General features: G+C 39.6%; 1 protein-coding gene and 1 pseudogene across 8 annotated transcripts in view; one reads left to right on the forward strand and one right to left on the reverse strand.

The window, feature by feature from the left end:
• TENM3 (teneurin transmembrane protein 3) overlaps nt 1-27975 on the reverse strand; it is a 1346134-nt gene that overhangs the window by 855372 nt on the left and 462787 nt on the right. The window lies entirely within an intron of this gene.
• Nucleotides 1576-27941, forward strand: LOC101014631 (annotated as a pseudogene).

A 27975-nucleotide genomic window follows, 5' to 3' on the forward strand; every position in this document is an offset into this window, starting at 1 on the left:
ACTTTAAAGTATAAACTGGGTCATGCCGCTCCCTTGCTTAAAGCCCATTAATGGTTTCTCAGTGCACTGAGCGTCAAAAGCAAACTCTTCCTCTTTGCCTAGGAGACCCTCCATAGTCTGGGAAGGCCACCTTGCTAATCCCATCTCAGGCTACCTCTTCTGCTGACAGCTTTGCAGCCACCTTGGCTTTCCTTGTCTTCTCTGGATGCTCCAAGTTTCCTCCACTGTCAGAGCTTTGCACAGGCTGCTGCTTTCAGTTAGAATGCTCCCATACCTGCTTTGCCCATGGCCACCTCCTGCTTATCCTGCAGACCACAGGTTAGGTGACATCTCTTCAGAAAGGTCCATTCTGGCTACTGTACGTAATTAGATGGCATTCTCCCCACTTGTTACCTCTTTATAACAACACATTGCTTGCTTTCTTCACAGTGCTTATTGCAAACTGTTTCGTTATTTATGAAAGCTTCGTGGGGGGCAGGAAGCACTGTTTTCTTTTCCACCTTTGTGCCTAGCGCCTAGCATGGGCCTTGGTAATTATAGGGGCCTGCTGCTCTCCCCGTCTGCTTGTTTCAGTCCTCGGCTTTCCTTGGGTCTTGGTTTAAAGCTCCCTTCCTCAGGGAGGTCTTTCCTGTCCCCTAGATGAAGCCAGATAGGTCCCCTGCACTTCGTTTCCATAATTTCCTGTCAATCCCAGCCAAAACGCTCAACACATTTCACTGCCATTATTGTTTGTGTTTGTCTTCCCTGCTATTCTCTAAGACTATTACTCATGGTGATAAAGACTGTCTTGTTCACCCCCAGATGGCTGGCACCAACATCTTGCACAGGACGAAATCAGGAAATGATGAAGAGAAAGAAACGGTTATTGAAAGAGTGTGAAGGGTAGGTGAAAGAGATGACTCACAATTTCTACAAAGTAATTAATTAATTAATTAATTCAAATATTCCCTGTCAGCCACTCTCACATCTGATTCTTTTTCTTTCCTTTTTCTTTTTTTTTTTTTAGATGGAGTCTCACCCTGTCGCCCAGGCTGGAGTGCAGTGGCGCAATCTCAGCTCACTGCAACCTCCGCCTCCCAAGTTCAAGCACTTCTCCTGTCTCAGCCTCCTAAGTAGCTGGGACTGCAGGCGCACGCCACCACGCCCAGCTAATTTGTTTGTATTTTTAGTAGAGACGGGGTTTCACCATATTGGTCAGGCTGGTCTCGAACTCCTGACCTCAGGTGATCCACCCACTTTGGCCTCCCAAAGTGCTAGGATTACAGGTGTGAGCCACTGCACCCAGCCCTGATTCTTAATTATGCAAAATAAAGGACTCAGCACTGAGCGACATTCATTAATCCTGTAATAAATATCTATTTACAAATATGAACTGAGTACTATTATGTGCCAAGCTAGAGTTACATAGCTTGGACATGAACAAGGATATGAATATTTATGCTATGAGGTAAATAGGATACATGACATATGAATGATATAAAACAAATGCATTCGGAACCCAGATCTGGAACGTAACATAATGGCAATGAGGTTTGTCTGAGGCTTCAAGAATAGGGGAGATTTCCATAAGGCCCGATGTCAGTAGAATGTCCTTCAAGAAAATGGAAAGGCATCGGTACAGAGGAGGAAAAACCTGAGATGGACATGAGACTTGGCTGGGATTCGAGAGTTTTGCAGACCACTGGTAGGTAAGTTTGAAGGCCTGGTAAAGGCACCGGATCCAGAAGTGCCCGGCATGCAGAGATGAGCACGTGGGCTTTTATCCAATAGAGAAAGGCCATCTCCTGACAGCTTTGAGAGTGAAGAGTGGCATGATTGTGGGTGCTTAAGGGGACAAGTGCCATAGTGGAGTCCTGTAGCTGGGCAGAGAGAGACTAGACTGAATTTGCAAGGCTTTATTTTCAGGCATAAGGTAGCCAGGACATGCTCTAGAAAGTAGCAACAGAAATAGAAAACAAAAGAGAAATGAGTTTCTACAAAAGAAGAACTAGCCTAGCAGGCTATGGTGGCTTATAGCTCTTGGGACAGAGCTCGGAGCTTAAGGTGTAGATAAAATGATTACATTTTTCACAATGTAAAGCAGTTGTAATATTTGTCTCATCTTCCTTATTTATAAAATGACACTAATAATTCTACAAACTTCTTTTCTGGGAATACTATTGCCTTTTGAAAACAATCACAAATGTTTTTAGTTCCACAGAGATACAGGTGTTATTAATAAATTGTCTTTTGAATTATACTTCATTTTGCATATCTTGAAAATTACAATAAAACAAATTGAAAATTAAATGTCAATAAAATGACTGTGAGTTTCCTAACTCGCTGTGTGTGAGCCATGTGTAATTCAGAAGTCTTATTCAAAGATTCGAGGAAGTCCTTTGATAAATTTCTCAGGAAAGAAGCAGAAGCCAACAAGGTTTTTTCTGTTTAATCAAAACATAGAATTTAAGCAAATTAAATTGACTTAACCTAGCATCACATCAACTTAAAACAAATTTTTTTCATTAAAAAATCAACATGTTATATCTCATGTAAGTTTTTCTTCTGAATAAATATGAATTAAAATGCAAAATTTAGTCCCTTCTTTTCTAGCACTCGAACACAAGGATCTTAATAATTTTTGAAAACAAAAACTCCACTAATCTTATGCCATTAGACACCACATTTTTTTCTATTGTTAGAGTTCAAAAAATAAAGAAAAAAGAAAACGAATTGACCTAATATGACCTCTTTCTCATAAATTATATTAAAATTTGAAGTTATGCTAAAAACTCTTTTTTAAGCATTGGTCCATCTTTTATTTTCTGTGTTTGATAGTAGACAAATCACTTATTTTCTTATTCAACTCCCATCCATAACAATAATTTAAAACCAGCTAATAAACATTATGGTTTGTTAGAACTGCTACCGATTAAATCTTAAGTGTCTAATACATATAAATATAAACAGAATGTAATTAGAGCTATTTAAAGAACCAATTTTTAACTGAGATTAACCATACTTTCCATTTGCTGAGGATAAACACTCATAAATGAAACCCATTGCTGAGCAAGAAGCAATTACTTCAGTTTAAAATATTAATATGCACCGCCTTTTAAAAAGCCATGGAAAATCATTTATGTAGTGCACTGTACAGACTCAAGTCATACCCAAAAGGAAGAATGGGATAGCGTTTCAGTCCTAACCGAGAAGCAATCAACTGAGGTACGGCATGTCCTTACCCTCTATGAGGTCCATTAAACTCTTCCCTTCAATTAGTGCATTGTCCAACATCATATCCCTATGTATGTTTAAGTGTGATTTAAAAGCACACACACAAAACACACACACACACACAAAGGGGAATTTTACTGTAGAAAAATCAATTTCATCAACCTGTTTCTAGAAATAATTGAGACACATTCATAACCTAATAACTGATTTGAGCATATTAAATAAAGATAGCCAGGAAGAGAAAGAAATGCAGACATCCCATACACCTTAATTTCACATTTCTCACCTAGAAATACACAAAAAATATATTGAGTCTGATTGAATGCAGCTAACTATTCAATCATACAGTATTTCTTGTGATACTGTAGGCTGACTAAAAAGCTTGGTTTGGGCTAGAATTAAATTCAGTGTAGTTAAATGCCTGCATTTTTAGTTGCTGATATGAATTAACCACAGGTCAAATCCAGTTACAATGAGCACCATTATCACAAAATGCTTCCAAGCTGGTCCCAAAAGTCTTCAGAATAGGGCTTTGTTAATTTCAGCACAGTGACACCCACTAATGGAAGACACAAGATAGACCTCTTAACCCTTGATTTGCTGGAAATGGCTACAGTCTTTGGAAGCCTCTTTGGTTATGTCTCTGAATATAATGCGGTACTAGATGGGGGTGTGAGTATTTCAATGTCAGATGACAAAAGTTCATAGAATAGATTTGTGCTATTAACAGTTCATGGTTGTGAGTATAATTGGTGTACTATTTTAAAATGGGACTTAGTTTATTCATGACAACCAAATTTCAAGGCAGATGAATTTAGTAGATGATTTGCAGTTATGGGGATACGCCTTGAACTGTAAATACAATTTATGATTTTAGGACCACATCTTTTTTTTCTGATTGATAACTGCAAGACAATATATTTATTACTCTTTCTAAAGTTCAATTCAGGAACTTCTAACCTCAGGTTTGATTAGGCTTCAGAAAGGTTCATGCAGTCACACATTTTCTTATTTTATTTTATTTTTTATTATACTTTAAGTTCTGGGATACACGTGCAGAACCTGAACGTTGGTTACATAGGTATGCACGTGCCATGGTGGTTTGCTGCACCCATCAACCCGTCATCTACATTAGCTACTTCTCCTAATGCCATCCCTCCCCTTGCCCCTGACTCCCTGGCAGGCCCCAGTGTGTTATGTTCCCTTCCCTGTGTCTATGTGTTTTCATCGTTCAACTCCCACTTATGAGTGAAAACACGTGGTGCTTTGTTTTCTGTTCCTGTGTTAGTTTCCTGAGAAACTTCCAGCTTCATCCATGTCCCTGGAAAGGACATGATCTCATTCTTTCTTATGGATGCACAGTATTCCATGGTGTATATGTGCCACATTTTCTTTATCCAGTCTATCATTGATGGGCATTTGGGTTGGTTCCAAGTCTTTGCTATTGTGAACAGTGCTGCCATAAACATACGTGTGCGTGTGTCTTTATAGCATAATGATTTATAATCCTTTGGGTATATACACAGTAATTGGATCAGTGGGTCAAATGGTATTTCTGGTTCTAGATCCTTGAGGAATTGCCACACTGTCTCCCACAATGGTTGAACTAACACACTCCCACCAACAGTGTAAAAGCCTATTTTTCCACATCCTCTCTAGCATCTGTTGTTTCCTGACTTTTTAATGATCGCCATTCTAACTGGTGTGAGATGGTATCTCATTGTGTGGTTTTGATTTGCATTCCTCTAATGACCAGTGATGATGAGCTTTTTTTTCATATGTTTGTTGGCCACATAAATATCCTCTTTTGAGAAGTGTTGTTCATATTCTTTGCCCACTTTCTGGTGGGGTTGTTTTTCTAGTAAAATTGTTTAAGTTTCTTGTAGATTCTGGATATTAGCCCTTTGTCAGATGGATAGATTGCAAAATTTTTCTCCCATTCTGTAGGCTGCCTGTTCACTCTGATGATAGTTTCTTTTGCTGTGCAGAAGCTCTTTAGTTTAATTAGATCCCATTTGTCAATTTTGCCTTTTGTTGCCATTGCTTTTGGTGTTTTAGTCATGAAGTCTTTGCACATGCCTATATCCTGAATGGTATTGCCTAGGTTTTCTTCTAGGGTTTTTATGAGTTTAGGTTTTACATTTAAGTCTTTAAACTGTCTTGAGTTAATTTTTGTATAAGATGTAAGGAAGGGGTCCAGTTTCAGTTTTCTGCATATGACTAGCCAGTTTTCCCAATACCATTTATTAAATAGGGAATCCTTTGCCGATTGCTTGTTTTTGTCAGATTTGTCAAAGATCAGATGGTTGTAGATATGTGGCATTATTTCTGAGGGCTCTGTTCTGTTCCATTGATCTACATATCTATTTTGGTACAAGTACCATGCTGTTTTGGTTACTGTAGTCTTGTAGTATAGTTTGAAGTCAGTTAGCATGATGCCTCCAGCTTTGTTCTTTTTGCTTAGGATCGTCTTGGCTATATGGCCTGTTTTTTTGGTTCCATATGAAATTTAAAGTAGCTTTTCCTAATTCTGTGAAGAAAGTCAATGGTAGCTCGATGGGAATAGCATTGAATCTATAAATTACTTTGGGCAGTATGGCCATTTTCATGATATTGATTCTTCCTATCCATGAGATGGAATGTTTTTCCATCTGTTTGTGTCCTCTCTGATTTCCTTGAGTAGTGGTTTGTAGTTCTCCTTGAAGAGGTGCTTCACATTCCTTCTAAGTTGTATTCCTAGGTATTTTATTCTCTTTGTGGCAATTGTGAATGGCAGTTCACTCATGATTTGGCTCTCTGTTTGTCTATTATTGGTGTATAGGAATGCTGTGATTTTTGCACATTGATTTTGTATCTTGAGACTTTGCTGAAGTTGCTTATCAGCTTTAGGGTATTTTGGGCTGAGATGATGGGGTTTTCCAAATATACAATTATGTCATCTGCAGACAGAGATAATTTGACTTTCTTCCTATTGAATACCCTTTACTTGTTTCTCTTGCCTGATTGCCCTGGCCAGAACTTCCAACACTATGTTGAATAGGAGTGGTGAGAGAGGGCATTCTTGTCTTGTGCTGGTTTTCAAAGGGAATGTTTCTAGCTTTTGCCCATTCAGTATGATATTGGCTGTGGGTTTGTCATAAATAGCTCTTATTATTTTGAGATATGTTCCATTAATAGCTAGTTTATTGAGAGTTTTTAGCATGAAGGGGTGTTGAATTTTGTCAAAGGCCTTTTCTGTATCTATTGAGATAATTAGGTGGTTTTTGTCATTGGTTCTGTTTATGTGATGGATTACATTTATTGATTTGTGTATGCTGAACCAGCCTTGCATCCCAGGTATGAAGCTGACTCGATTGTGATGGATAAGTTTTTTGATATGCTGCTGGATTCGGTTTGCCAGTATTTCATTGAAGATTTTGCATCAATGTTCATCAGGGATATTGGCCTGAAATTTTCTTTTTTTGTTGTGTCTCTGCCAGGTTTTGGTATCAGGATGATGCTGGCGTCCAAAATGAGTTAGGGAGGAGTTCCTCTTTTTCTATTGTTTGGAATAGTTTCAGAAGGAATTGTACCAGCTCTTCTTTGTACCTCTGGTAGAATTCGGCTGTGAATCTGTCTGGTCCTGGGCTTTTTGTGGTTGGTAGACTACTAATCACTGCCTTAATTTCAGAACTTTTTATTGGTCTATTCAGGGATTAGACTTCTTCCTGGTTTAGTCTTGGTAGGGTGTATGTGTCCAGGAATTTACCCATTTCTTCTAGATTTTCTAGTTTATTTGCATAAAACTGTTTATAGTATTCTCTGATGATAGTTTGTATTTCTGTGAGATCAGTGGTGTCATCCCCTTTATCATATTTTATTGTGTCTATTTGATTCCTCTCTCTTTTCTTCTTTATTAGTCTGGCTAGCGGTCTATCTATTTTGTTAACATTTTCAAAAAACCAGCTCCTGGATTCATTAGTTTTTTGAATGGTATTTTGTGTTTTTATCTTCTTCAGTTCTGCTCTGATCTTACTTGTTTCTTGTTTTCCCCTAGCTTTTGATTTTGCCTGCTCTTGCTTCTCTAGTTGTTTTAGTTGTGATGTTAGGGTGTCGATTTTGGATATTTCCAGCTTTCTCCTGTGGGCATTTAGTGCTATAAATTTCCCTCTAAACACTGCTTTAGCTCTGTCCCAGAGATTCTAGAACATTGTGTCTTTGTTCTCACTGGTTTCAAATAACTTATTTCTGCCTTAATCTTGTTATTTACCCAGTAGTCACTCAGGAGCAGGTTGTTCTGTTTCCATGTAGTTGTGCGGTTTTGAATGTGTTTCTTAATCCTAAGTTCTAATTTGACTGCACTGTGGTCTGAGAGACTGTTAAGATTTCCATTCTTACGCATTTGCTGAGGAGTGTTTTACTTCCAATTATGGGGTTAATTTTAGAATAAGTGTAATGTGGTGCTGAGAAGAATGTATATTCTGTTGATTTGAGGTGGAGAGTTCTGTAGATGTTTATTAGGTCTGCTTGATCCAGAGCTGAGTTCAAGTCCTGAATATCCTTGTTAATTTTTCTGTCTCATTGATCTGTCTAATATTGACAGTGGGGTGTTAAAGTGTCCCACCATTATTGTGTGGGAGTCTAAGTCTCTTTGTAGTTCTCTAAGAACTTGCTTTATGAATCTGGGTTTTCCTGTATTGGGTGCATACATATTTAGGATAGCTAGCTCTTCTTGTTACATTGATCCCTTTACCATTACATAATGCTCTTCTTTGTCTCTTTTGATCTTTGTTGGTTTAAAATCTGTTTTATCAGAGACTAGGATTGCAATTCCTGCTTTTTTTTTTTTTTTTGCTTTCCATTTGCTTGGTAAATATTACTTCATCCCTTTATCGTGAGCTTATGTGTGTCTTTGCATGTGAGATGGGTCTCCTGAATACAGCACACTGATGGGTCTTGACTCTTTATTCAATTTGCCAGTCTGTGTCTTTTAATTGGGGCATTTAGCCCATTTACATTTAAGGTTAATATTGTTATGTGTGAATTTGAACCTGTCATTATGATGCTAGCTGGTTATTTTGCCAGTTAGTTGATGCAGTTTCTTCATAGTGTCGATGGTCTTTGCAATTTGGAATGTTTTTACAGTGGCTGGTACTGGTTTTTCCTTTCCATATTTAGTGCTTCCTTTAGGAGCTTTTGTAAGGTAGCCCTAGAGGTGACAAAATCTCTCAGCATTTGCTTGTCTGTAAAGGATTTTATTTCTCCTTTGCTTATGAAGCTTAGCTTTGCTGGACATGAAATTCTGGTTTGAAATTCTTTAAGAATGTTGAATATTGGCCCTCCACTCTCTTTTGGCTTGTAGGGTTTCTGCAGAGAGATCCACTGTTAGTCTGATGGGCTTCCCTTTGTGGGTAACCCGACCTTTCTCTCTGGCTGCCCTTAACATTTTTTCCTTCATTTCAACCTTTGTGAATCTGAAAATTATGTGTCTTGGAGTTGCTCTTCTTGAGGAGTATCTTTGTGGTGTTCTCTTTATTTCCTGAGTTTGAATATTGGCCTGTCTTGCTAGGCTGGGGAAGTTCTCCTGGATAATATCCTGAAGAGTGTTTTCCAGCTTGGTTCCATTCTTCTCGTCACTTTCAGGCACACCAATCAAACATAGGTTTGGTCTTTTCACATATTCCCATACTTCTTGGTGACTTTGTTCATTCCTTTTCATTCTTTTTTTTCTAATCTTGTCTTCATGCTTTATTTCATCAAGTTGATCTTCAGTTTCCTATATCCTTTCTTCTGCTTGATCAGTTCAGCTATTGATACTCGTGTATGCTTCACGAAGTTCTTGTGCTGTGTTTTTCAGGTCCATCAGGTCATTTATGTTCTTCTCTAAACTGGTTATTCTAGTTAGCAATTCGTCTAATCTTCTTTCAAGGTTGTTAGCTTCCTTGCATTGGGTTAGAACATGCTCCTTTAGCTCAGAGAAGTTTGTTATTACCTACCTTCTGAAGGCTACTTCTTTTAGCTCATCAAACTCATTCTCCATCCAGTTTTGTTCCCTTGCTGGTGAAGAATTGTGATCCTTTGGAGGAGAATAGGCGTTCTGGTTTTTGGAATTTTCAGCCTTTTTACACTGGTTTTTCCTCATCTTTGTGGATTTATCTACCTTTGATCTTTGATGTTGATGACCTTCGGATGGACTTTTTTTTGTGGACGTCCTTTATGTTGATGTTGATTCTATTCCTTTCTGTTTGTTAGTTTTCCTTGTTACAATCAGGCCTCTCTGCTGCAGGTCGCTGGTGTTTGCTGGAGGTCCACTCCAGACCCTGTTTGCCTGGGTATCACCAGACGAGCCTGCAGAACAGCAAATATTTCTGTCTGTTTCTTCCTCTGGAAGCTTTGTCTCAGAGGGGCACCCACCAGATACCAGTTGGAGCTCTCCTGTATGAGGTATCTGTCAATCCATGCTGGGAGGTGTCTCCCAGTTAGTAGGCACGGGGGTCAGGGACCCACTTGAGAAGGCAGTCTGTCGCTTAGCAGAGCTTGAGCACTGTGCTGAGAGAGCCGCTGCTCTCTTCAGAGCAGGAAGGCAGGAATATTTAAGTCTGTTGAAGCTGTGCCCACAGCTGCCCCTTCCCCCGGGTGCTCTGTCCCAGGGAGATGGGGGTTTTATCTATAAGCCCCTGACTGGGGCTGCTGCCTTTCTTTCACAGACACCCTGCCCAGAGGGGAGGAATCTAGAGAGGCAGTCTGGCTACAGTGGCTTTGCTGAGCAGTTGTGGTCTCCACCCAGTTTGAACTCCCTGGTGGCTTTATTTACACTGTGAGGGGAAAACACCTACTCAGGCCTCAGTAATGACAAACGCCCCTCCCCCCACCAAGCTGGAGCTTCCCAGGTCAACTTCAGACTGCTGTGCTGGCAGTGAGAACTTCAAGCCAGTGGATCTTGGCTTGCTGGGCTCCGCAGGGGTGGGATCTGCTGGGTTCCATGGGTGGTAGCCCACTTGGTTCCCTGGCTTCAGCCCCCTTTCCGGGGAAGTGAATGGGTCTGTCTCACTGGCATTCCAGGCGCCACTGGGGTATGAAAAAAACTCCTACAGCTAGCTTGGTGTCTGCCCAAACAGTTGCCTGGTTTTGTGCTTGAAACCTGGGGCCCTGGTGGCGTAGGCACCCCAGGGAATCTCCTGGTCTATGGGTTGCGAAGACCATGGGAAAAGTGTAGTATCTGGGCTGGAGTGTACCGTTCCTCACAGCACAGTCCCTCACAGCTTCCCTTGCCTCAGGGAGGGAGTTCCCAGACCCCTTACACTTCCTGGGTAAGGCGATGCCCCACCCTGCTTCTGCTTGCCCTCCATGGGCTGCACCCACTGTCTAACCAGTCCCAATGAGATGAGCTGGGTACCTCAGCTGGCAATGCAGAAATCACCGCCTTCTGCATTGATTTTGCTGGGAGCTGTAGACCAGAGTTTTTCCTATTTGGCCATTTTGCCAGCCATACCAGGACCATATCTTTTGATACCATTTAAAAAGTTATAATCAATTATTTTTATTCTGAATTATAGAAAGCTCCATTTTCATTAAAGGTAGGGAAGTGCAACAGCTTCGAGGACCAGGATTTAAAACAGCAACAAAACCCCAAAACCCAAAAAACCTTAGGAGGGAGATTTTACGATTGGTCTTAGACAAACTCACCAAGCAAGGATGCCAGTCTCAATTTTCTTCAATGATCTATTCTGTCCTGGCACACAGAAACATCACAAGGTTCTTTGGGTTGCTGGACATATCCCCATCCTACCGTACATAGTTTTATGTTACTTTAGCTAAGTTTCTTGCCTCAACAGAACTTTCTTCTCTTCTTTATTTTCTGACAGTATTTTCTCTGTCCCTTCTACCTCTTGCCTGATATCATCTCATCTAAAAATGAATTCTTGTGAATTCAGTGATGAAGACTATTCATATTTCATTCAGTGTACATATTACAGTTGCATTTATGGAAGCTTTCTGGATCAATGCCTAACTGCAAGGATTGTTTCTAATGATAGAAATTTCAGGTTTATTTAAAAGTACTGAATTTTGAAGACCTTTCAAAAAACACTGTAGAGGTGGCTGCATATTCTATAGAACATTATGGCTCACCGTATGTCTTTCATTAGTTATCTTCAAATGAAAGGGTGAAGTCATGTGACTTTGGCCTATTGCTACATCATGCCAAAACAAGGCTGTTTACAAACTTTGAAGGAAATTCAAAATAGTGATTTTACTAAGTTAACCACATTATCTTTCCCAATCTCTAGAATCACAATAGATTCAATTGATTGAAATTGTCACTATTCCACCTTCCAAGTCAAGTAACTTGGAAACTCTAACATTAGGAAAGCTTGTTTAGGAATATTCTGATGGATATCTACACTGGCCCCTCTCCAGTGCCATCCACCCAAACATAAAAGGAGATGCTGGATGTGTTGTTTTGCCAAATATAATGTGGACCAAAGTTCTACCAAGATAAATTTGAAACAGCGTTATTAATGGCAGCATCTCAAGGAATGACTAAGTTGCACTCCATAACTTTATAAAATTTTATAACCCATCAACGAAATCGCCTGAATTAGTTGACTTTATTGTTTGTTAAATGCTTGACAGCCAATAGATTTAATACATTGTTAATTATCCTATTCTCCTTAAAATAGTATTTTCATTTTTATAACCAGGAATATTTAGAGGCTAATTAGAAATCCGGTAATGTGAATTGTAAATTATGTGTAATTACAATAAAACTACTGGAGAATAACACACATTACTTATAAATTGTAACACTGTGATAAATTAAAGCAATTACAGGTAAACCAATAATGTTCTTTAATTAAGTAGTTATGAATGAGAATTTGTGCTTTGCATTTACAATAACCTATAAGGTTGAAGATTGCATTTATAGCTTCTGCAGAAATCGATTGCACTCTACTGCGATACTTTGCTAAGAATAACTTCTAAGTTCATTACTGTCATTATGCCATTATCATGTAAAAACACCCAAGACTGTTAAATGTAAGTGTGCTGACAACCAATCAACCATGCTTCTTAATATAATTATAATTATGTCACTATCTCTTCTTCTGCCTTTATGAATCTGAGAAAAAGTTCATATTTCCACCAGTCTTCACCATTGGTTGCAAAGGAATAGAAGACGCTCTGTCACACACTTACCGAAAATACTATTGTATTTGACACTAATAAGGCTATTCATCCTCATAATTATCTTACTTCAACCTGCCGTTTACAAGATTATAGCAATATTTTTATGTTGCCACATCTGTTTATTATTTTATATATTGTTATAAGGTTGAGGTAACTCCTTGGCATGTTCAAGTTGCAATCAATGTCACAGTATGAGTAGAGAAGAGACCCCAACAGACCATCTCTCTATTTTTAATTCAAGTTGTGTGTCTTGTGTGTTCAAACAGGCCTCTGGAGGAGAAAGAGCGCCAATACAAATTGGTGAAAAGGGGAAGAGTTGGGAGGTTCAAATGAAGAGAAATTGTTGATCAAGCTTATTTAAAAGATGAATATCTTAAATAAGTAAGGAAAGGATTCTGAATTATTCAGGTATATACATGTTATTAATTTGCTTTGAGGCAGTAACAATGAACAGTTCTCCAACAAGTAAGGAATGATTAGACTAGTAGCATAACATAATATTCCAAATACAGTATTTCGAATATTCTTGAGTGATATACCCAACCAGGTGAAGTCATGTGCATGGTAAAGACTACACATATCAATGATGATGTCGGGTCTGATATTTCACCCTGCATATAAGCGAGTAAACTAGCCAATTAATGCTTCCTGGATCCTGGCACAAAACACAAGACTCCTGGGTCAGAAACAAAGGACTTCGGCATTCAAAGCTCAATCAGCAGCATGAGCAGCATCATGTTTGTGTTTGTTTCCTTTGTCCCTTCTTCAAATCTCATGGGAGAGATGTGGAGGGGCCCAGATGGATGCCATACTCGCAGCGGGTTTGCCTGTAGCCAGGGAACACTGAATTTGGGGAATCCATTGCTTTTAGAGCAAGCATTAAGAAAACAAGATCTTTGTCCCAGAGAGAGACTTGACATCACCTGTCTAGGTTGCTCTGCAAACATGACCCTGAGAAACAGCCCCAGAAAAGAGCCGTCAGCACTTTGCATTCTTGATAAACCCAGTAAGACATGTAAGAGCCCAAGAGACTGAGGGGGGCACTGTCTTTCCCAACAATTAGCATAAATTAGTATACTCATATAATGAATGTACAATTAATATACTCAGGAGTTAGATGTACAACTAGGTACAACAACAGTTTGTACCCACTGATTTTAAGTTTAAAATTCTTTTCCTAGAACCATGCTTACCTCCATACATGAAAAATTATTTTAAATGACACAAGAAACTCATGGGAAGAGGTTATCTTTTGATCTACTTCCTCGCTGTATTGCTCTTCAAATGATGTTTCCAGTCTATCATTTCTTTTGAACCACTCACTCACACTGTTTCCTTTCCTGTCTTTATTCACTTCTCATCCGATTAACTTTCAAACTGTGCCCTTAATGAAATGGTAGTTTAATATGTTTGTTTACATCTTGATTTACTTGGTATATTTAATAGTGGGGGCTAACAACAGGCTTTGATAAGCCATTTAATACAAATTTCTTAAAGAAAATGCAGAGCATTTGAAGACATAGTGTATTTTTATTCTCTATGTCCAAAGTCGATTTTCAGGTTTTAATTAGTTTTGCAGAATGATCCGCTGAGCTTTTTAGGCAATGGGGCCACAGTTTAATGTGTCCCCAGACTTTATGATGTCCAAACTCTAAAGTTTTCTGTAACTGGCCCCCAACTCTTTGTCAATCTTTTTTCATGAAAATTGTGTTGTTCTCTGCAATGCATACCCATCTCTTTTATTTGGATGAATAATTTTCTGTAGTTCATAGTGAACTTGGTGGCCCCTCACTCCAATCAACTGTGTCACTTCATTGAAAGCACAGGACTGGGAAGGGCACTTGAAGGAAACAACGTCATCATTTCCTTCTCCTGCCACCTTTCGACCTACTTCCAACAAACTGTAGTTCCAGGCCTTGGGGTAAAATCTCAAGTAATCTCATACTTTTAAAGATTACTCTCAGGTAAAAAGTTAATGGCCCCTCAGGTTTGGTTTTAAAAAGTTGAATTCAGTGTCAAACCAAAACCTCAAATCTTTCTCTAATTTTTTTCTTGCCAATACACCAGACACACACACACACACACACTTACACACACACACACTTACCCACACACCTGCTTTGCTTCTGCTGGGGAGGAACCCTGTGATGTTTGTGTAGCTCACTCCCAGCTCAGCTCTTTCTGTTCCAGTAGGCCACCAAGTTGGTGCTGGAAAAGTCAGACATCAGTCTCTGGGTTTCTGAGATACCAAAGACACACATTCAACATTTTGGGTGACTGTGCTTAAGTCCTCGTCAACTGGATTAAGGTTACAGGGAAACACTCCCCTGCCCGGTATCGTGGTACCACAACTCTCCAGCAAATTCCCAAAGGAATTCTTATCCTCTCACATTGGATCAGTCTTCAGTGTCTGTTTCCTGCCTTTGAGGTGGCTTGGCACCTACGGCATTGCTCCCAGCTTTTGCTTTATTTTGAGGAGTGGGGATAGTATCTCAACTGAAAATTCAATATATGCAGAAGAAACAAAGTTAACATCCTATTAAAGTTGCCTTTTTGTATTTAATTATTTTTTGAATTTATTACTTATTTTTTGTCACTCTTACTACGTTGCAAGCCTTTTGAGGAATAGGGTCCATTTCTGATACTTTTTCTTTGATCAATGAATTGAGATTGTCAATTTATATACCTTCAGGGACAGAGGGGACTATGAATGTATACATGAATGAAGCAGACAGATAGGAAGAAATGAGGAGTATTAAACTTTTTTTTTTAAAGGAGAAGTCAAGCATCTAGAATTTTATGGAAATCACTGATGCATTAATTGAAAACCTATAAACACATTAAAGTCATGTCTGCCCAAAGCCAAAATAATCAGTACATTTAATTTCATATAACAAAATAACTCCATTATTGGGAAAAAATGAAAATAATAATTAAATATTTGACTTTTAAACTTGTTGTAGTTAAGTTTTAATTGATTTAAATAATTGGAATCTATTTAGCAAACTGTTCTTTCATTTAAAAAATAGTCTTCCTGTAGACTAAGACAATGAAGTTAATTTATTCTTTTCTTACTATTTAGGTTATGAGCAATTAAAAAATGTATCTACCTTCTGTTTTGAGAAGTCAGTTTCTAAGTAAACACTGTCTTAACAGGTTGAATTGTTCCAACTGTTTTCTAAAAGTTAAGGAAAAGTCATTAAATATTTATTATCTTTTATTATGTTATTTACTGTTAGAATGAATATGCAAATTTTATTAATACTATTCAGAAAGCCATGAAAAAATTATAATTCATGAATGAAAAATTAAGCATAGCAAACTAGTTATTTGAAACAACTTTCACCCACAAATAAAAGGCATTGTTCAGTGCTTTCCTGTAGGTTAGTAAGGCCATGAAAGACTTTTGGAGAGAAGAAACTGATGAAAAGTGAGAAATGGAAAAGTAGCCTAAGAAAATATTTTCAGAGTATAATAACAAAATTAAGGAGTTGGTTAGAAGTCTGAGGAACAGGCCAGGTGCAGTGGCTCACGCCTGTAATCCCAGCACTTTGGGAGGCTGAGGCGGGCGGATCATTTGAAGTCAGGAGTTTGAGACCAGCCTGACCAACATGGTGAAACCCTGTCTCTACTAAAAATACAAAAATTAGCCAGGTGTCATGGTGGGTACCTGCAGTCCCAGCCTCGTGGGAGGTTGAGGCATGAGAATCCCTTGAACCTGGGAGGCGGAGGTTGCAGTGAACTGAGATAATGCCACTGCATTCTAGCCTGGGCCACAGAGCAAGACCCTGTCTCAAAAAAAAAAAAAAAAAAAAAAAGGAAGTCTGAGGAAGTCTGAGGAACTATGCTGAGATGTTGACATGCTGAGATGCTGAGATGCTGAGCGCTGCGTCGGGAGAGGTGCTGAGAGCTCCTGAACTGATGGGTAGGGTATTAGTACAGAACTTTCCCTCCCAGCTCCAACCAGGAAGCTTTCTTCCCACTTCTGTGATATCCTGCTTCTTCTCTGCCCTTGAGGATTTTAACTCCAGGAAACAGATGAGAAAAAGAGCAATTACATTTCATTGAATGCCTACTTGGAAAGTTTCTGGGTTTCATTAAAAGTAAAACAAACAGAAAAAGAGAGATGCTTTTAAAATTAATACATGTTATGTGCTCTAGATAACTGGGGTAGTGCCACTGGGCTGTTTCTATCGATCCCTTTTACACTGTTCTACTTTTCTTTTTCCTATACCTACCACCTTTGAATGCACACTATCATATGCTTATATCTGCAGTTTACTCTTTAGGTTCTGTATCTTTCTGCCAAAAATGTAAGCTCCACGAATGTAGGGATCTTTGCTTGCTTCGTTTGCTGATGTGTTTCAAGCACCCATAAGAGTGCCAGGCACATCGTAGGTGCTCAATAAATATTTTTAGACTGTTCTATAAAGAATGCGTAGGATAAAAGGAATGGCAATATTGGGAGATACTGTAGTTGACCTGAGAAAGGATTTCTTTAAAATCAGGAAAGACAGAAAATCAATGGAACATTTTACATATTTTTTTACTCAGGCCTCTCCAATTACTTAGACATAATCCATCCAATAAATTTCAAGTCCCACTGCTTCTACTCTTTTTGTTTGTTTTTACACAGAGTCTCGCTGTCGCCAGGCTGGATTGCAGTGGCGTGATCTCAGCCACTGCCACCACTGCCTCCCAGGTTCAAGCGATTCTCCTGCCTCAGCCTCCCAAGTAGCTGGAATTACAAGCAGGCGCCACAACGCCCAGCTAATTTTTGTAATTTTAGTAGAAACGGGATTTCACCATGTTGGCCAGGATAGTCTCGATCTCCTGACCTCGTGATCTGCCCCCCTCAGCCTCCCAAAGTGCTGGGATTACAGGTGTGAGCCACCGTGCCTGGCCTGCTTCTACTCATAAAATACATCTCAAACACAGCTCTCCATTTCTATTTGTGTCATATTTTCAACAACCCTTTTTCTAGATGTCTAACAGCTTCCTTGTCTTTTCATCTCAGGGCCTTACATCAAAAAAGTCATTTTCAACCATTCATAGGCTTGAGCCGATTTATGTATTACTCTTCTGTGTTAGACACGGAGATAATGTTTATTAGCCGGTTTTACATAGTTCCTGCTTTCATGGAATTTACAGTTTAATTTGGCAGACAGGCATTACCAAGTAATGATCCAAATATGTATAGAATTACAATTCTAATTTGATGTTGGAAAGGACAGTTTGCCTTGAAGGTATAACTAGGGGAACTCATCTAGCCTAGAATATCAGAGGATAATTTCTTCCTGAGAAAGTGATGTGTATGATGAGATTTGAGAGAAAGTGGGGCATTTCCCAAGGGAAGAAGGGGAGAGAGTCTTTTTGGGGGACAGAATATGTTAAACCCCTGGGCTGGGAGGGCTGAGGCACCATCATGAGTTAAAAATCTGCTTGGTTGAAATCAGGTGATGCATGACTTGAAGGGGCCTGATATGGATTTTAGACTTTATACAGCGGTGAGAAGCCACAGAAGGATTTTACTTGAAGAATAAACTTGACCCAAATCTGTAAAATCACACTGCCTGTATTGGAGTTTTCTTCAACCCTCAGTGGCTCCCTAGTGCCTGCTGGGTATGGATCTTAATAATATCTTAGCCTGTAACTCAAAATTGTACACGTTACTCATAGTGTTTAATTTTTGCCTTTTCCAATGATACACACTGGACTACCTCTGGCTCCCTGAACCACCTTTCTGTCCCTCACAGTCAAAGTTCTCTGTTCCCCTCCCCTCCCCTCCCTTCCCCTCCCCTCCCCTCCCCTCCCCTCTCCCCTCCTCTCCTCTCCTCTCCCCTCCTCTCCTCTCCTCTTCCCTCCTCTCCTCCCCTCTCTGTTCCTCCTCTCTCCTTTCCTTTATTCCTTTCTTTCTGATGGAATGCCTATTCTGCCTTCTTGGTTTAATATATAATCTGTTCCAAATATATCATTAGATTCAGATCAATTATTGTCTCATCTTTTTCTTTGAATCACTTTTACAGCATGTATAATATTCTCCTCATGGAATAGTGATTTTCTTTCTATCAAAGCTCCTTTAAAATATCTTTTCCTTAAGGACTATGTCTGATTCTTATTTGATATCTCGTAAGAAATTCCTCATGCTGAGCACATAACAGCATGTGCTTCGTGGGTATTTGTGGAATAAAGTATCTAATACAGTCTTCCTGAATCCGAGGGAAAGTGCTGGAAACATTCAGAAGATTCTTGAAACTCTAAAACATAACAGTGGCCTTTTCTTTCTCAGCCCAAACTGGTAAAGGAGCAGGATGAAAATGCCTATGTGAATGTAAGCAGCATTCTGGCTTCACTTATCTATGAATCCAGCCCAGACTCACTCTAAGTCATTTTAATTTTGCCTTCTAACAGTGGAAAGTGCCTTGTCCTCCTGATCTCCTAGTGTGGCCTCCAACCACTGACAATTTTTATTTCATGGAAAAAGCAGGAGACTGGGAGAAAATGGCCCAGGATTCGAACTTGACTTATGTGACTAAAACCAAACTCTAAAACCCTTCAATTTGGCCTGATCATCTGTAAAGGGACAAGTTACAAGGTTTGTAATGCTAAGTAATGAGCAAAGATACATAACCTATCCCAGTACCTGGTGGATAAAAGGGGCTCAATGATCGTCAATTCACTTATGGTCTCCTGTCCACAGTCTCCTGGTTCAGTTGAAAATTTGTCTCTTTTTCTTCCCAAGTCTCACTTCACTATCTTTGTTATTTACATCATTCATCCTGTCTTCTTCGGGATGTAGCTCCATTAATTATCTCCTCCTTTCCCTCTCTCAGCGTTAGCCATCGTTTCCCTTGACTTATTCCTTCTGTTCTGCCTTCAAACATGCTCAGCTCTCTCCATTCCCAAACATCTTATATTTTAGCAGCTATTTTATGCATTCGTTCATTCAAAAGTAATGAAAAACAACATGTGTGGACAATGCTAGGTACTGGGGCTGTAAGAATGAATATGATACTGTCGTATGTTTTGTACCACATTAGGAGAGACACAATATATAAAAAAAATCATTATTCAGTTAACATGATCTAGTAACCCAATAGCAATCCCTGAAAAGTTCTATGGAAGCATTGAGAGGAGGCATTCATTTTGCCTGGAGGATTAGGGGTGTCCTCACACAGGAGGAGACACCTGAGATAGGTTGTAGGCCATTGGTAGAGATTAGGAGGTATTTTATTTTGAAGGGGCAGCATTAGCAAAGGCAAAAGGTGTGAAAACTTTGGACCTGCTAAAGAAGGGCAAATAATATGCAGTTGATTGTAGCAAATGGTATCAGTTGAGTGTGACCTCAACTGGGAGAACTTTGAAGTCCTCAGGCAACGGGAGCCATCAAAACATTTTAACCAAAGGAGTGATACCACTAAATTTGGCTTTTAGAAAGATAACTTTGGGTAGAAAGAAGGATGGTTGAAGAAAGGAAAGATTAGAAGTAGAAAGTGCAATTGAGAGGTGATTGCAATAGACAAGGCTAAGATGCGATTTGGCTTTTGCTCTACCACCATCTTCTCCATTGAACATCACCAATCACATTGCTTCTCAGCCTCCTGGCTAAGCTCAAGTGTGAATATTACCAATCACCTCCTATGGACTGTAGGAGACAGTAAATTCCTCTTCAAAGTTTAGCCTGTTAACTTCCTTTAAAATTCAAGAGAGAGAAAAATTGTTAAGTACAATGAGTTCTGAGTTCCTCTTCAAAGAATCAATATGTCAGTATGTTCAGCTTCCCTGTTCTTTGTTCTCCATTTTAAAGTTTGACTTCCTCGTTCTTTACCCTCCTTGCCCCTAGTGTCAATAAACAACCCCCTCCTAGCCTCTATCACCTGTTCTGTCCTTAAGTATCCTTAGTCACCTGTTCTGTAACTGTCCCTCTCACCAAAACTACTCACCCCACCACTCCAGCTCGTACCCTTGCTCTCTTTAAAATAGCCATTTGGAATTAGCTTAGACTCTGCGGTCTAACACTAGCCAATAGGGAAAAGACACAGCAGTAGGGACTAGCTGGGTTAGGAATAAGACCCCCTTCCCTTTCCTTGTCCGGTGTGCTCTTGCCATTGCTCCACCCGCAAGATGCACCCTTCTATAGAAGTAAATTGCCTTGCTGAGAAACTTTTGCCCAAGTGCTATTTTCACTTGGCGGCACTGAGCATTTACTTCCAACAGGACCAAATTCAATGGCACTTTCTCAGTCCTCAACTTCCTTTGTTTGCAAGGTACATTTTATATCTCAAATCATCCAGTTCTTTTCAGATCGCCTTCCTGTCTCGGCTTCTATGTTAGTACACGTGGCTCATGAACCTTATCATTCTTTCATTCCTGCATTGGTTCCTGCTTCAGTGAGATGGACAGCTCATCTTGGTCTATTTTCTTGTCCTCTCTGTGTTGCTTTGCATATATTCCTATCCTCATCCATGTATTCAAGTATCGTTTCTAAGCAGAGTAAAATCAAACATGTGACCCTTGTGCTGTTACTGCTTTAGAGCTCCATTTATGCATTTCCGAAGGTCTGCTGGATATTTCTGCACAGAAGCCCTGCCAGCTCATTGACTTCAGCAAGCGGTAACTCTACTTCAAACTCACATTTCCTTGCATCTTGCCCAATAGTGCCACCTTTCTTCTTATCTCTCAAGTAGAGATTCAAAATCCTGAGCTTCACCTCTTACTTTTCTTTCATCCCCTGCAACAATCTTTTTTGAGATAGTCTTGCTTTGTGGCCCAGGCTGGAGTGCAGTGGCATGATCTCAGCTCTTTGCAACCTCCACCTCCTGGGCTCAAGTGATTCTTCTGCCTCAGCCTCCAGATTAGCTGGGATTACAGGCTAACTTGTATTTTTAGTAGAGACAGGGTTTCACTGTGTTGACCAGGCTGGTCTCGAACTCCTGACCTCAAGTGATCCACTCATCTCAGCCTCTCAACGTGTTGGGATTACAGGCATGAGCCACTGCACCAGACCACCTGCACCAATCTTAAAAACCCTCATGTTGCTTCTTCCTCAAGAGCAACAGTTCTTCAGTCATTTCATTCTTTCCATCCCCGCTGCTACTGTTCTAGCTGTACTTATTTTATTGACTCACATCACATGTATCACTATACCATTTCATATTAGAGAAGTTTGTGTATGCTCATCATATTCTGTAGATTTTAAGCATCATGAGGGCAGCATGTATCAGAGCTTGGAATGAAAATTCCTAATGAAGCTTGGAGACCTATCGTATCAGAATCCTGTCATGTAAGTTTATCCAACTAAGTTGTCAACTTTCCCTTGCCTTTTCCTCTTCCTCATTCCTGAAAGCTCCAATGTGGAATTTGAGCTGAAGATCAGCCCAGTGCTTAAAATCACAATAGCTTAAATAGCTTTGTGGCCCTGGCCCACCTCGTTTCTGCTTTTATTAAAGTACTAGGTTTCTTCATTTTGGAGACAGTATCCCCCGTGTGTGATCTGAAATACACTTGAGGTACAAAGATTCTGTGTCTTGTGATTTGTAGCAAGATGCCTTATTTGTCGTAGGCCATAATTATTTGCTGAATGACTAACAATTTATCTAATCTAATTGATTTCTACGCCACTGATATTTGTATGTTATTTGTGTATTTTAATGTACATAATTATTGAAACATTAGCAAGTATTTTCTGCCCATTTTAATGGCTCATTACCTCCTATATCATGTTATATCCTGGTTTATATAAGAACATCTGTGTCTAATATATTCCTGTAAATCATCCCTGTTCATTTTCATAAGGATATTAGACTCAGCAAATATGTGTCATGTGGATTTTTATGTGCCAGCCTCTAAACATCACAAAAACTTCCCAGAGCCAGAGATAACTGCACTGAATCAGCTGTTCCCAAGTTTACTTTTAACCATTGCTCAAATTAGATATCTATGAGCTCCCCTTAGAGTCCAATCCCAGGCTGCCAGCTGCTCCAGATGTAAGGAGTTTTTATAGCCTTCAAACACATTTTATCTGTCATCATTTTCATCAACACGAATATCTTTCTCTTTATTCTCTCTCATAGAACCTGGTAAACAAGGAAAGGAAAAAGCTTGGCTTTATTGTAACTCCAAAGAGGTCAGTCTGTGGGGGAAAAAAAACAACACAGCGTGTCTTTCTTTGCATCTCTTTCCATGCGGTTCTTCAAAGGTTTGTCAACCACCACCTTAATCCATTTATTGAAGACACCCAATTTTCCAGACGACCTTTTCTCTGGAATTCATTGGAAATGCAGCTGGAAGTGATAGAAGAGAAATGAAGAATGCAGGAAGGTTTCAGCGCTAATTTTGTCTCTACACGTTAACTGGTCATGTGTTCTGACCAAATTACCCACTTTGTCCCATCTGTAAAATGGGCAGTGATTTTGAGAGGGTTAAACATGAAAAAGGATTATAAAGTTGTTAAATAAAATAAGCTACAAATAAATTTACATACCTTTTGATCCCAATCACAGAGTTGGGATGTACTCAGATAAGTTTTCCAAGATGTAAAGTAAAAGGACGCGCATTGAAGCAGCAATGGCAATGACAATAGCCAACAACTGGAAACAGCTAAGGAAACTATGAAAAGGGAGCTAGAATGGAAATGATGAGATAGCCACATCATGGGATATTATGCAGTCACTTTTTAAAAGTTGTGTGGTTTTGCGTAACTTATAAGGAAATGTTTCCAAGGAGTAGTATTAAGAGTAAAAACTGAGGCCAGGCACAGTGGCTCACACTTGGAATCTCAGCACTTTGGGAGGCTGAGGCAGGTGGATTACTCGAGCCTAAAAGTTCCAGACCAGCCTGGACGACATAGTGAGACTCCTCTCTAAACAGAAAAAAATTGCTCTGTCGCCCAAGCTGGAGTGCAGTGGCACAATCTCGGCTCACTGCAACCTCCGCCTTCCAGGTTCAAGTGATTCTCCTGCCTCAGCCTCCCAAGTAGCTGGGACTACAGATGTATTTTTAGTAGAGATGGGGTTTCACCATATTGGCCAGGCTGGTCTTGAACTCCTGACCTCGTGATCTGTCCTCCTCAGCCTCTCAAGTGCTGGGATTACATGCGTGAGCCACCGCACCCGGCCTATATATATATTTTATAAAGAGCAAAAAGTGAGGTATAGAGCACTTACTTAGCATGTTATAAGGTATAAATAAGAAAAGAATGTATGTGCACATAGGCTGCTATATATATGCACAGATATATTCTGGACTAAAACATAAAACTGATAAAATGACCAACTTAGAATAGAATAACTGAGGACAGGAAGGTGTTACACATGTGTCTACATTTGCAAACATTTTATTTTCTTTATAAACATAGCAAAAGCAACATGAATAGTATAATAATGAGACTTTTTGATATTCTTTTGTATACATTTGTTTAAAAAACTAATATATAACCTGGAAATAAATGTAAAAAATTCTATAATCTCAGTGGATATATTGACATAAAAGATTGTTTCGTTGTACAAAGAATATCAACATTCAGTCATAGACTCAAAGAAATTAAGTCTAGAAGATGTGCTGCTTGTAGTGATTTGGTATTATGTAGGTTAATGCTATACACTGTATTGGGGAGAATATTTACGTAATCAGCTTTTATCAAGTACCTGCTGTTTCCTTTGCCCTCGAACACCTAGTGTGTAGGCATAAAAGGATTGGAAGGCATCTCTTGTTCATTGCATCATATTGCTTTTTAAAATCTAAAAAATAATTACCATGATCCATGAACAAATATAGTATGATGTGGGTGGGGAAACTCTCCCCAGCTGTGCGGAGGCAATGAGCACGTGGATCGGGAAGAACAGCAGCTGGGCTGAGTCACCACGTCTGCCCCTGAGTTGTTGGGTGCGGCGGCTGGACCTAGGGAATTCTAATGATTTACCCAAGGTGAGCTGGATGAGCTGAGGAGGGACTGCGTCTCTAATCATCCCATTTCAGTATGGGACTTTATCCGTGGCAACAAACATTCTGTGGTCAAGATGTGGGGAATAGACCCATCTGATTTAGTCCCCAAAATACCAGAGAAGGTATTTATTTTATGAATAAAGGTATTCAAAATCACAGAGATTAAATAATTTTCACAAAGACACAGGGCTAAATGATAGCAGAACTGGAATTTAAACTTCTGTCTGACTCACTCCATTGTTTATGGCCTTAATGACAGGAGTGAAGATACATAAGTGGGAACTGATAAGGTAGGGAAAACAGCCAGCTGAAGGCTTGTTAAAATAGTCGAGAGAAATTCTTCTAGGTGCCAGTAGTACGACAGTAAGAAATGAATTCAGAGGCGGAAGGCAGAAGTCAAGTTGGAAAACCAGTGAAATAAAGATTTCCAGGAGGCTCTATGGAGCTAGCCTATAAACGTTATGTTCAAATATTCGAATACCTATAACCAAATAGTGGGAGTATTAATAAAAACCTCTACACCTCGCTTGCACTTCTCTTTCCCACAGGTCAAATCTGCAATCCACTTTAAGGTTAATGGCTGTGTCTTTGAGGTATATTTAGTGCGTTCACCTTTTAAGGATCACACACATAACTATGAGAACCTGATTTATCACCTATACTGTGTAACACTATCTTTTCCTCCAAACGAAAAATGAAACTTCCTACAAACTCCATAAAATGCATATTAAAATATCATGCACAGGGCGAATAAAAATTTTATATAATGACAGGTTTAATTTTGTTTATTCTGTTAGCATCTATTCTTGAAAACTAGGCCCCAAATTTCTCTATTTATGCTCCTAAATTCAGAACAGTCTAAAATGTCATTTTTATTATTCCTTATATTAGAGTGCTTAAAATTAAAAACATTCATCAGAAAATTGCTGTCTTTAAAATGTATCACCCAATATGGAATGTAAATATTAAATTTAAATATTTTAAAATTAAATTATTATTTAATTTATAATTGCATGAGCATAGTGTAGTTGGGCTACGTGTGGGTGGACAGCTCTGTTCTCAGGCAGAAATATGTCCCTTAACACCACTTTAAAAGCCACAAACCAAAAACCTTCAGCTGCCAGACTGAGGACAGAAAGGTTACCGAAAGCCAAAGGGAAACTGTCACTACCAGACATTTCAAATCAGTCCCTAATTATTGAAAGTCACTTTAAAATATATGGGCACATTGAATTTTCAAAACTGCCTTTATGGAACTAACAACGTAACAATCAACTGATTTTTTTTCAGGAAAGAAACTATAAATAAATGCAAAGGAAGAAAGGATGGAATAAGACAGATACAGTGACTTGCACTCCCAGGTATGAAATATACACATACAACCATTTGATTTAAAAATAGAACTTGTATAGCTCAGCACTCTAGTCAAAAATACACGTTGTCTTAATAAGATGGTAACAAACCCTTATGTGCAAGAAATAGACAATATAAACTTCATATGTGATGCCAGCTCTATTTTGTAAATAGGAAATACTTCTTTAAAATGTGTACAGCGTCTCATGCATTTCAGAACGTTTCACTTTCATTGTTTTGTCTGAATCTTGAAACATGGAGGTACCTTTCTACTCATTCAAGCACTTGGCCTCTTTCAGGGTCTGCTCAGATCTATGATTCCTGCATTGGCTGCCCCAGATGGGAGTAATTCTCCCTTCTCTGAGAGCTCGTGGGGTGATGATCCCATAGGGCAATGGCGCTGTCTTGTGTTTGCCTTTCCTTCCTTCCTTATGATGTATCTCTGAGCTGTCTCGCATGTCACCCTCTCTCCTTCTTCCCTTCTCCACATCTCATCCTTTCACTGTAATACCCAGCACAGGACTCTGGCCAGGATTTACAGCCAGGGTGTCTGTGGTCTGACATGTCTCTGTGTCCTGGCCTGCAGATAAGCCTTCTATGGTCTCTAGTGCTTGTCCATGTTTACCTAACATTTAAAACCTTGGGATATTTCATATAAAAATCTGAATTTCTAGTTTCTTTTGAGGAAGTGGAAGATTTGGCTACTCTGGGCCAGTCTTACTTGATGGCAGTGACTGGCTAGGGACATGTGGAAGATTCCCGTTCAGGATTTGCCCATATACTCCAACTTGCCAGAGTCCTCCTGGCTCCTTGTCGCACCCTTACTTTGAGGCATCATCATGAATTAGTGACTATACCGTTTTTTTCATGACAGAGAAATACTATCTGCACTCTGATTTCTATTAAAAGTGAGTTGACAGGCTGGGCGGAGAGGCAGGCAAGTCACCTGAGGTCAGGAGTTCGAGACCAGCCTGGCCAACATGGTGAAACCCCATCTCTACTAAAAACACAAAAAATCAGCCGGGTATGGTGGTGGGTGCCTGTAATCCCAGCTACTGGGGAGGCTGAGGCAGGAGAATCACTTGAACCCACGAGGCGGAGGTTGCAGTGAGCCAAGACTGTGCCACTGCACTGTGGCTTGGGCAACAGAATGAGACTCCATCTCAAAAAATAAAAAATAAAAAAGTGAGTTGACAAAAGAAAGCAAGAAGCAGCCTAGTACAGTGGTGGCACACACCTGTAGTCCCAGCTACTCAGGAGGCAGAAGCAAGAGGATCGCTTGGGCCCAGGAGTTCCAGTCCAGCCTGGGCAAGATAGCAAGACCCATCTCTAAACAAAAACAAAAACAAGAAACAAGAAAAAGCAAGAAAGGACACTGGGTGATTCCCAAACTGTATCCCTCATTTTCAATATGGCTTGGCCCTATTGGCATTTGACTTTGTGCTCTGTGTTAAAGAGAGAAACTTAGGAGCACGCAGTCTGTGCTTCATCACTTACTTCTTAACTGTGAAGCCCATCCTTCTGGTTTCTCAACTCAAAAGGAGAATCTGAGGTAGCTTTTTCTTGAGGATTAAATAAGGGAAATAAGTAATAACTATCACTCCCAGATAATAATGCTCACGTGTGCATTTTTGGCCTACAAAGTAGATAAACTGAATGTATCTAGTCCCCAATTTGTTGGAAACCTTTGGGGGAATTCTCTCAGACAGGAGGAGACACTTGAACAGAGTTTGGAATATGAACTACATTTTATACAGCAACTTACATTTCCATCTGACTGCCCACAACCCCTATAGACCACTGGAGTGCCTCCTCACAGACTTACTATGCAATGCTGGAGAATCCAGACATTTTGAGGAAAACAGTTGATGAACTTCTTAATAGAATCACATTGACGGCTGCTTACCCTTTATACACACCTTCCCAGATTGCCCTGCCTGCCATTTTATCTAGTGCCTTCAGGGCTGGAATTACCATGGAAAGTTGTTTGTTGGACAGTCTGGTTTTGAGAGAGAACAGAACTTGCTTGTCACAGTTACTAGATATAATGAAAAGCAGGAGAAATTGAGTAAAAAAGTATGTACCACCCAGATCTGAAGAAACTGCTGTTCTGAAGCCGAAGTTGGAGCAATGTCATTCTGCTGAGCTTGCACTTAATGTAATTGCGAAGAAAAGGAAAGGCTGTGGAAGATAATGATGATATCTGAAAGAAATACAGACAGGAGGAGGAAGAGTAGACTGATGATGACCTGGTAGACTCTCTCTAGCCATTTCAAGTTGACTTGTCAATGCTAACTAATC

Source organism: Papio anubis, chromosome 3 (assembly GCF_008728515.1).
Source record: "Papio anubis isolate 15944 chromosome 3, Panubis1.0, whole genome shotgun sequence".
Classification (NCBI taxonomy): domain Eukaryota; kingdom Metazoa; phylum Chordata; class Mammalia; order Primates; family Cercopithecidae; genus Papio; species Papio anubis.